The sequence below is a fragment of the Cavia porcellus genome, unplaced genomic scaffold (genome assembly GCF_034190915.1).
Source record: "Cavia porcellus strain 051 isolate PalLab524CR breed Dunkin Hartley unplaced genomic scaffold, mCavPor4.1 scaffold_17, whole genome shotgun sequence".
NCBI classification, from domain to species: Eukaryota; Metazoa; Chordata; class Mammalia; order Rodentia; family Caviidae; genus Cavia; species Cavia porcellus.
Genome location: NW_026947500.1, coordinates 48,738,807 through 48,748,337, shown reverse-complemented (window position 1 = coordinate 48,748,337; position 9,531 = coordinate 48,738,807). Strand labels below are relative to the sequence as shown.

The following is a 9,531-nucleotide window of genomic DNA, read 5'->3' as shown; positions in this document are numbered from 1 at the left end:
TTTTTCACTGTAATAAGTTTTTAAAAACATGAAAGTACAGTATTCACCTTAGTTTTAGGTCACACTATCTATGTGTTGTATATTATAACTATGTTAAGAAATTATGCTTCTGGGGCTGGGGATTTAGCTCAGCGGCACAAGCACCTGCCTTGCAAGCAGGCGGTCGTGAGTTCAATCCCTGGTACCGATAAAAAGAAAAAAGAAAAAAAAAAGTGTAAATAAAAGAAAGAAATTATGCTTCTAAAATGAGGTAATGCAATGTAATTATTCCATACACTTCTCCAAGTTATTGAAGTTAATCCTTAGTACCCTATTGGTGATATATTTTAGTAATTAGAATTTTCAAATTGGGATAGTAGTGTAATAAAATTGCTGAAATAAAAAATTTCCAGTACTCATCCCCACAGATAATTAATGATCTGAATAACTTCCCAAATACACACACCTTCAAAGTAGCTAAGGAAACCAACCAGTTCAAAACATATGTATCACAGATATAAAGAGAGATACACTGGAAAAGGAAAAGGTCTTACTTTTTCCATTTCCTTGATCCCAGAAATGGAAAGTGGAAGAAAACATGGATATTCAGTAAGATATGTTGCCTGGGACCAAAAACTCTGCCTGTCCCAGCGAAATCTGGTGCAGTGCAGACCCTCTCAGCCCCATGTTATAGTCCCAGTATATATATATATATATATATATATATATATATATATATATATGTGAGCACAGGCTACAGGACACTCTCAGTGGATCCAAGAAAGAGACTTATCTCAGTGCTCAGAAGTCTTGGTAGACTGGAGCTCAAATCCCACTCCAAAGTGACAGACTCTGTCATGGGACCAGGCTGAAGTTGGTCCTTGATGATACAGACTCCAGCCTCACCCCATGTGCCTGATGAACAGAGAATTCTCAGGGGAGCCAGACTTCAAGAGTTCACAGAAGCACATACTAGGGCTGCTCATCTGTTGACCGAGGTACCAGACCAGCCCTCCAAAGGATTTCTGCAGCAAGCTTTTCAACCATCTGCTCTACCACTGAAATACACCCACAACCCTAGATTTACTCTTATTTTTGTCTTTAGAAGCTTGAGTATGGTGGAGTATAAGCAACTAGCACCTTCTCTGTGACCTGGAATGGAAACACTTGGAAAATTATTTCTTAGAAAAATAGAAGAATGTCAAAACTCAAGAAAAACCTGCAGGAAAGATAAAAGTCACAAAAGAACAGAAGAAAATGCATAGAAAAGAGTGACTCAGTCTGGAATGCTAACACTGGATCCCAGAGCAGGGAGAGGAATCCATCTCTACACGCATAAGGTAAGACTGAAAAGAATCAAGAGAGCTGCAGTCTCAGTCATAAATAGGAAGAATCCATGAATATTTTAAGCTATATTACAAGATGGGATTTTTCCTTGAAAGTGACTTCCTCTTCATGGCAGACATGAAAACATGACCACTTCAGTGCCACCATACGTAGCATTGGCATAATCAGGGCCCATTTGAGAATGAATACAATGTTTAAGACTGAGCTACTCCAGGAATTAGAAGTCACAGAGAATTCTGAGATTTCATTTCAGAGTCTCTAGCATCATTCTACTATAGTGCCTGGTGGTACACAGCGTCCAGATACTTGGTACAGGGCTTGTAACAGGGCTCCTCAGAACTTTAAGCAGTAGTTAACTCAAACTGTGCACATAGTGGTTGGTAGCTTCTTACTCTGTGGTGAGGTGCAAGGCCCATGGAGTGTGTGATTTTCTGAGGGGACTGCGTTAGAGAAGACTGGGGTTGAGCCCTGCAGATTCCTTGGCTTTCCTCATTACCTCCTTCCAGCACAGAACTCAGTGGTCTTTTTGGTTTTCCCCATTTGCGCTTGGTCATTTGCCATCTCCCTGGGGTGGTAGACAGAAGAACCCCTGGAGCAAGTAGGGGGCCTCACTGCAGGTCTGGGGGCCAGGAAGGACAAAAACAAACAATAAAACCTTGAGGCAAACAAGGAACCAATGGCTGACTCAGCCCAGCAAAAAAAAGATAGGCAAGATTCAGAATTCATATAGAAAATCCTGTTAAGTGGATGTGAACACAAAGAAAGACCAGTTATGATTCACTTTTCTTCCTTCCTATTTAGTGGATTCCAATACTGCAAGGAAAATATCAAACTATGACTAGAAGGAAATTAGCCAACTAAATATCTTGAGAAAAGGGGGCATTTTTTGATTAATTTTTTACTTTTTTCTTTAGCTATTTTTATTGTTTGTTCACTTTTGTCTCTTATGTATTTCATTTTTCATTTCTCTTGCAATTCTGTTTATTTTTAATTCTTTTTTTCTTTTTTATTAGTGCATTGTTGTACACAATGGTTATATTCTTGATGGAATTGATATATGTACATAACACATCTTAACTTGTTAATTCTGCAATTGGAGATTTTTTTCAGTTTTCTCTTCTCTTTTTCATCCTTATTTTGCTTTTCATCCTTTTTTTCTATTTTTACATTTAAATTATTCCATGTTTCCCTTTCCCCACTGTCTCCATATTTTGTTATTAAATTCATTGATTTTTAGTATTTTAATTTATATCATTATTGGAATTTGTTTTATATTATTAATATTCATATAATTGTTGCTTTTAATTGGCTTGTATATATTTTTGTCATTTTGTCACCTGGTTTGCCATTAACATTACTGCAGTTATTTTTTTCCTCTTCTCTGAGTGGTACTGGGAATCAGTTCTTCAGAAGATGGCTGGGATAGGGAAAAGGAGAAAAAAAAAGAAAAAAATATATACATATATATGTGTATATATACATACATATATATATATATATACATATATATTGGTTCATTAAAAGAACAACTTACACTTTCATTGCTCAATTGTTTTATCACATTTTCTTGTCTATATGTTGTAATTTGAACAACTACTTTGAAGGTAACATACAATATATTCACTGGTGTTAGCCTACTATTGTGTTTTGAAATTCTGTATCATCATTTTTCTTCATTTTTAAATAAAAATTTTTTAAAAAGAAAACTGGGTATTAGTAAGACACTCAAACAAAAGTGGAGAATATTTTATTCCAACAGGTGTAAATATCTCAACGTATAAAGATGAGAAGTATAAAAGAAAAAAGCAACATTATTTCTCTAAGGTCTGCAATTTATTGGTAACTAAATAAAAAGACATTGAGCGATTATGACTTTTAAGGGAACACAAGTAGACTGGTGAACTAAGGAAAACAATGCAGGATAGAAAGGAGCAATTCAGTGAAGAAATTGAATTCCTAAGAAGAATGAAACAAAATTCTGGGAATGAAAAGCACATTAAATTAAATAAGAAATTCAATGGGGATGATCACCAATATAGAGAAAGGATCAAGTAGCAGATAAAATTTCAGGACTTGGAGACAAGGATAATGAATTTTTATACACAGACACAAAGAAAAAGAAACAAAACAAGAAATTGTGACCCAAATATCCTAAGAATTGTGGGACATTGTTAAAAGACCAAATTTCCATATTTTTGGTGTAGAAGAGGTCTCTAAAGTTCAGACTAATGACAGGAAAGATCTGTTTAATTCATTATTAACAGGAAGCTTCCCAAATCATAAAAAAGATATGCACACCCGAATACAGGTGGCATTTATAAAGCCAACCTGCATGATCAGAAAAGAACCTCCCAATATCACATTATAGGTAAAATGGCAAAAATACAGTTCAGGAAAAAAATATCAAGTGCTGCAAGGTAAATTGCTATATCACTATAAAACTGAACCCAAGAAAAAGAGCTCCAGACATCACTGGAAAAATTCAAAAGGCCAGGAGAGCATAAAATAATGTATTTCAAGACCTGAAGTTTCTATAATATATTTGAATGCAAATTGCCTTAATTCTCCAATTAAAAGACAGAGATTGGCAGACTGGATTAAAAACAACACTTAACTCTTTGTTGCTTTTAAGAAACAAACCTTACTATCAAAGACAAAAGAAGACTGAATGTGAAAACCTGAAAAACATTTTATGCAAATGGAGCCCCAAAGCAAGCAGGAGAACCTAAAGTCTCATTGACAAAGGTGTCCTCAAGACAAAATTAATTAGATGAGACCAAAGATGCCCACTCCATCTAGGGAAAGTTAGAAATCCAGAGAGAAGTCACAGTAATTGCAAATATATATGCACTGAGCTCTAGTGTGCCCAACTTCATAAAAATAAATGCACTACTCAACATAAATGGACACATAGGTCCCAATACAATGATAGTGGGTGATTTCAGTACTCAGTTCTCACCAATATATAAGCCATGCAGAAACAAAAATCAACAGAGAATTATCACGAGTTAAATTATAGCAAAGACCAAATGTACTTAACAGGTATATATAGGATGTTCATTTAATGACAACAGAACACACATTCTTCTCAGCATTTCATAAAAGATTCTCCAAAATTGATCTTATTTTGGATCTTAAAGCACATTTTAGCAAATACAAAATACTGAAAACTTTCTTCCAATTTTGGGTCATATTTTAATGAGAAGTCAAACCCACAAAATTATACAAATGGATGAAAATTAAGCAATTCACTTTTGAAGAATAAGTTGTACCTTGAAGAAATCAGGGAAGAAATTAAGAAATTCCCAGAATGAAATAAAGTGGTTCCCATATTAGTACATTCGCTGTCAATCACAGCACATCCTTACTTTCTACCATTACAGGATGTTCCAGTTTTTGGACATCCTCAGGCCAGATTTTCAAGCAGGCTTTTCTTCAAAAGCTTGCATTTGGAGAACAGTTTTGGAAACAATGATATCACCATGTGCACCAAAATGAATATGTTTAACTGTAGGAATAAACTGCCTATTATTTCCATATTCCAGGACAAATTGAAAATTAATTCCTCATGACATCTGGCTCATGTTCTTAATTGGGAAGGAAAGATACTTTAGGGAATGACTTCCCCAGGCTCCTGTGTTGCTCACCCTTCATACTAAATACACTTGCAGGGAGGCAAAAGGGAAAACTTTCCTGGTGAAACACCTGTGTGAGTGTATATTTCAGAATGTGCTGAGTGAATCAGCTATCATTTTAGTTTCTTTTGAGCACACAAATGAAAATATGTACTTCTTTGTGAAATCAAGGAGAGCCTGATTCCTGAATAATCACACATTATTACAGAAGCACCTTAAAAATTCTCACTTGAGTAAGTAGCCTATAAATCATTTCAGGAAGAAAAGTAGATACCAGGACATCATAGCCATACATTTATCACTTACCAAAATTCATAAGGTTTGTATTAAATTACTTGTCTTCTTTCTGTGGAAAATGAGTCAGATTTGGTGTCTTAGTCAGTAGCCAACATACACAAGGCACTTGTACGAGGGCAGATGGTTAGACATAAGATGTTTAGGAGTGATTTACAATCCTAACATGAGCAGATGGAAATGGAAGTCACTCACAGTATTTCCTGATAGAAGTGGACACTACTGGTGGACATTAGTGGAAGACATAAACAGAAATAATACCTGTTTGTGAGATTCAAGAACTGATTCATGAAAGTGTGATAGGCTATAGATATGGAGGGATGCAGATCTTTGTTTTCCTCAATGGTAACTAAGTATAGAATGGTGCGGAACATAATTGATTTGAATCTTTGGAAAAATCCCTTAATTCTGCAATGTTGCTTCATGCTAGTGTACCTATAATGCAATCTGTAACATATGTTATATAAATTGGTCAGCATGTCTATCTGTTATTCCTATAGCGATCTATAAATCTAGATATAAGACACAGATACATTCTATTACTCAATCTATTGGCTCCAAAATAATTTTTCATTTCACTTTTTAAAGGGATTCCACAAATCATACATTTGAAGAACATGCGATCAAGCAATCAACCTGTAGGTAATAGCAGCACGGCACTTCAGGATGGATTTGAAGAGCAGCGAGTTTCATAAAATGCCTTAAAAATGCTTCTGCCCTCTGGCAGAAGGAAGTCGTGGAACTCAGTATTATTTCAATGTAAACAACAGTCTCCCAGGGTAAGGTTTGCACATTAAAGGTTTTTTTTTTATTAGTATGTGTTTGTAAAACATAATGAGCACATTTATTATGAGGAATGTGTGCATGTACATAACACATATTCATTATAACACATTTTCAAATACTGCCAAAGTGAATGTTTTAAACTATTCCTTTCATCTCGAATGACAATGGTTTCTGCACTTGGTCACTAAATACATTATGCTTTTTGAAAAGTCTTCTAAATGTATTTTATTTATGTTTTGTTAATGAAAATGTTTCCATCCTAAGGAGATATAAGTGAAATTGTGAATTACCATTTACAACATGTTAGAGACAACTTCAGTTTACCACATTAGAGACAACTTATTTCAGAGCCAGCATACATAAATGTCAATCACTATAGATTCCATTTTATTTAGAAGAAGACACAGTTGACTATTTTAGAGGCAATGTGGAGTCACAGTTGGAAATCTCTGGCACACATGGCACAGCCAGCATGTGGTGCCATCTCTCTCTGGAATTGAGACCTGTGGCTTCAGCAGCCAAGCACCTGATGTTCAGGTTTAATTGTATTGTTGTCAGTTTGAGATAAATAAGTAGGTTTTGGGCTGAAGTTTGGGGACTAGTCTCTAAAGGTTCGCCATCACTGGAATGGAGACAGATATATCTGTTTCATATTGATTAATATTTGCACAAAGTGCCATTCCCGCCTCCTCCATTCACCTGATCAATGCTGAAGTTGCTGCCTGTGTCACTACCCGTGAGGTGCAGTGCCTGTGAGCCCGAAAGGCTCTGTCAGTAGGAAGCCCAGTCTCTGGACCCATTGCAATTGCAGTTGTTATTTTACAGGTTTTGGAATCACTTTCTAATCAATTGCAAGCACCTAAATGACCACCAAACAGATGTGGAAATGACTGCTTGCAACACATTTGTCAGGTCCTGAGCTGAAACACATTTATCAAAAGATTGCTTAGTTATTCTGATGGTGCGAAAGATAATCAATGAGAATTTTAATTTGAATGTATTTAACTGTTAATGAAACTGAGCTTTATCCAAGTTTAGACTTTATAATTAGAACATTTTTTTAAAAAAAAACTCAGCCCATTTTCAATTCTCCTGTGTTTAAGACTGCTCTGGGAAACTGATTTTTAACAGAAATTATGCTGCTGACTGATATATATGTCACGCATGTGTTGCATGATTTTGGCACATATACTTTGTTTTCAGTATGATATTGGGAATATAAATACATTATAAATTAAATAAGAACCTTTAGATCCTATTTAATAAATGCAAATAATATTAATTCCATTTCATTCCTGCTCCCTCTTACCTGAATTTAGGGTGTGGAATACTAAATATTATATTTAGAATTCCTCTGGAATTATCAGTGATGCCTGGAGAATCCCAAGGTCAGTTTCTGAATCCCAGTGCTCACCTGAAAGTTTGATATCTGAGTATTTTGACTTTAGTCAATTTTTCTCCCCTTTTTTCACTATGTTAGCTTTAGTGGCTGTTTCTAAGTCATTGTGGAAGAACTTAGTAATAATGGGAAGAACTTTATTTTTGATTTCATAGCACAATGAAAAGCAAAATGCATTTAATAATAGAAGCTAAATTTAGAACTCAAAAGAACTAGAAATTTTTGAGCAATCATTTTGATAAAACATTAAACAAAGGCAAGATCATAGAATCAGTCTTATTCTTGACTGGATTGGCTAGAGTGTTACTTATTTTTTCATTGTCAAAATTTTATATTTCTTATTTTTGTCTGTTTCTATCTGCCTGTGTCTCTGTTTCTGTCTCCTGTCTCTCTGTCTTGGTCTCTGTGTCTCAGTGTCTGCCTCTTTGTCTCTCTCTAGTATGAGAAGTTGCTGAACTCAAATAATGCAAAAGCCTCTAACTAATGTAAACAAGTCTTTGCTTAAAATTGATGAAAAAATCTATTATTTATGCCAAATCCCTTAAAAATTCTTAACTTTTTTGAAGAAGTATTTTCTCTTTAATCATTTTATTTCATTATTTTAATGTGCAATAGGTAACAGAGTTGAATAAAAGTTTTAAGTTCCCTACTTTTCAGAAAAGCAGCATAGATTGATGAGTGATGTCCCACTGGGAAGTAATAGTGGTTTCATGGTGCACAATATGGGTTGTCTCCAAATTTAGAATTCACTTCACATTTTGTCTTTTTTGTTGGCAGATTAAGGGTGTTCAACCTGTGATTTCCCAAAATCAGTTGAAATAATGTAACTGAGTTTGTATTGTTAGGATTGACCCAGGAGCCTCTGAGGCAGAAAATGGTATTCTTCATCTTCTTGATTTTCTACATGGGAACAGTGGTTGGGAATCTGCTCATTATTGTGACCATCAAGTGCAGCCAGACACTAGGGAGCCCCATGTACTTCTTAGTCTTCTATCTGTCCTTTGATGACTCATGCTTCTCAACATTCACTGCCCCTAGACTGACTGTAGATGCCCTCTCTGCCAAGAAAGTGATCTCCTACAGTGAGTGCATGACTCAAGTCTTTGCACTCCATTTATTTGGCTGCATGGAGTTTTTCATCCTCATCCTCATGGCTGTTGATCACTATGTGGCCATCTGAAAGCCCTTGCGTTACCCAAACATAATGCACAGACAAGTGTCTCATCTTGATTGTTCTTGCCTGGATAAGGTCATTTGTCCATTCTATAGCTCAGATCATCTTTGCTTTACATTTGCCTTTCTGTGGACCCAATCCAATTGACCACTACCGCTGTGATTTGCAGCCCTTGTTGAAGCTCACCTGCATGGACACTGTCATGGTTTATGTCTGTGTCCCCCAGGCCTCATGAGTTTGCATTGTTCATTTGGGATGGTTCATCATATAGTCCTTGGATTGATGGTGTCAGTGCTCCACCCACATAGGGGTGGAGCCAGGACATGATGTAATGGCAGGAAGAAGGTGTGTCTTGCTCTTTGCTGGTTCCTGTTTGCTGTTTGCTGCCACCATGAACTGTGGCCCAGCCATGCCTGCCTGCCTTAGAGCCAACTGAGTGTGGACTGAAACCTCCAAAAACTGTAAGAAATAAACCTTTCCTTTCCCAAATTTGGGCTTCAGGTATTTTGTCTCAGCAATGAGTAAAAAGTAACTAAGACAGACACCCACATGATCAACCTGCTGCTGATGTCCAACAGTGGTGCCACCTGCTCAAGCAGTTTCCTTTACCTGATGGCTTCATACTTTGTCATCCTGCATTCAATGTGAAACCACAGTGCAGAAGGGAAGAAGAAGGCTCTCTTCACTTGCACTTCTCATATCATTGTTTCTATTTTATTCTTTGGTCCTTCTATATTCATATATACATGTCCCCCAACCACTTTCCCCATGGACAAGATGGTGGCAGTATTTTACACCATCGGAACACCCTTTCTCAACCCAATCTTCTACACACTGAGGAACACAGAGGTGAAAAATGCCATAAGTTATGGCATATCAAAATTACAGCAGAAATCAAAAGGTGAGTAGTTGGCCCA

The 9,531-nt window shown here is 36.2% G+C and overlaps 1 pseudogene; it reads left to right on the top strand.

Annotated features, from left to right (window-relative positions):
- The first annotated feature begins 5,872 nt into the window (after window positions 1-5,872).
- On the top strand, window positions 5,873-9,519 carry LOC100725550 (olfactory receptor 4C11-like; annotated as a pseudogene).
- The last annotated feature ends 12 nt before the right edge of the window (window positions 9,520-9,531 follow it).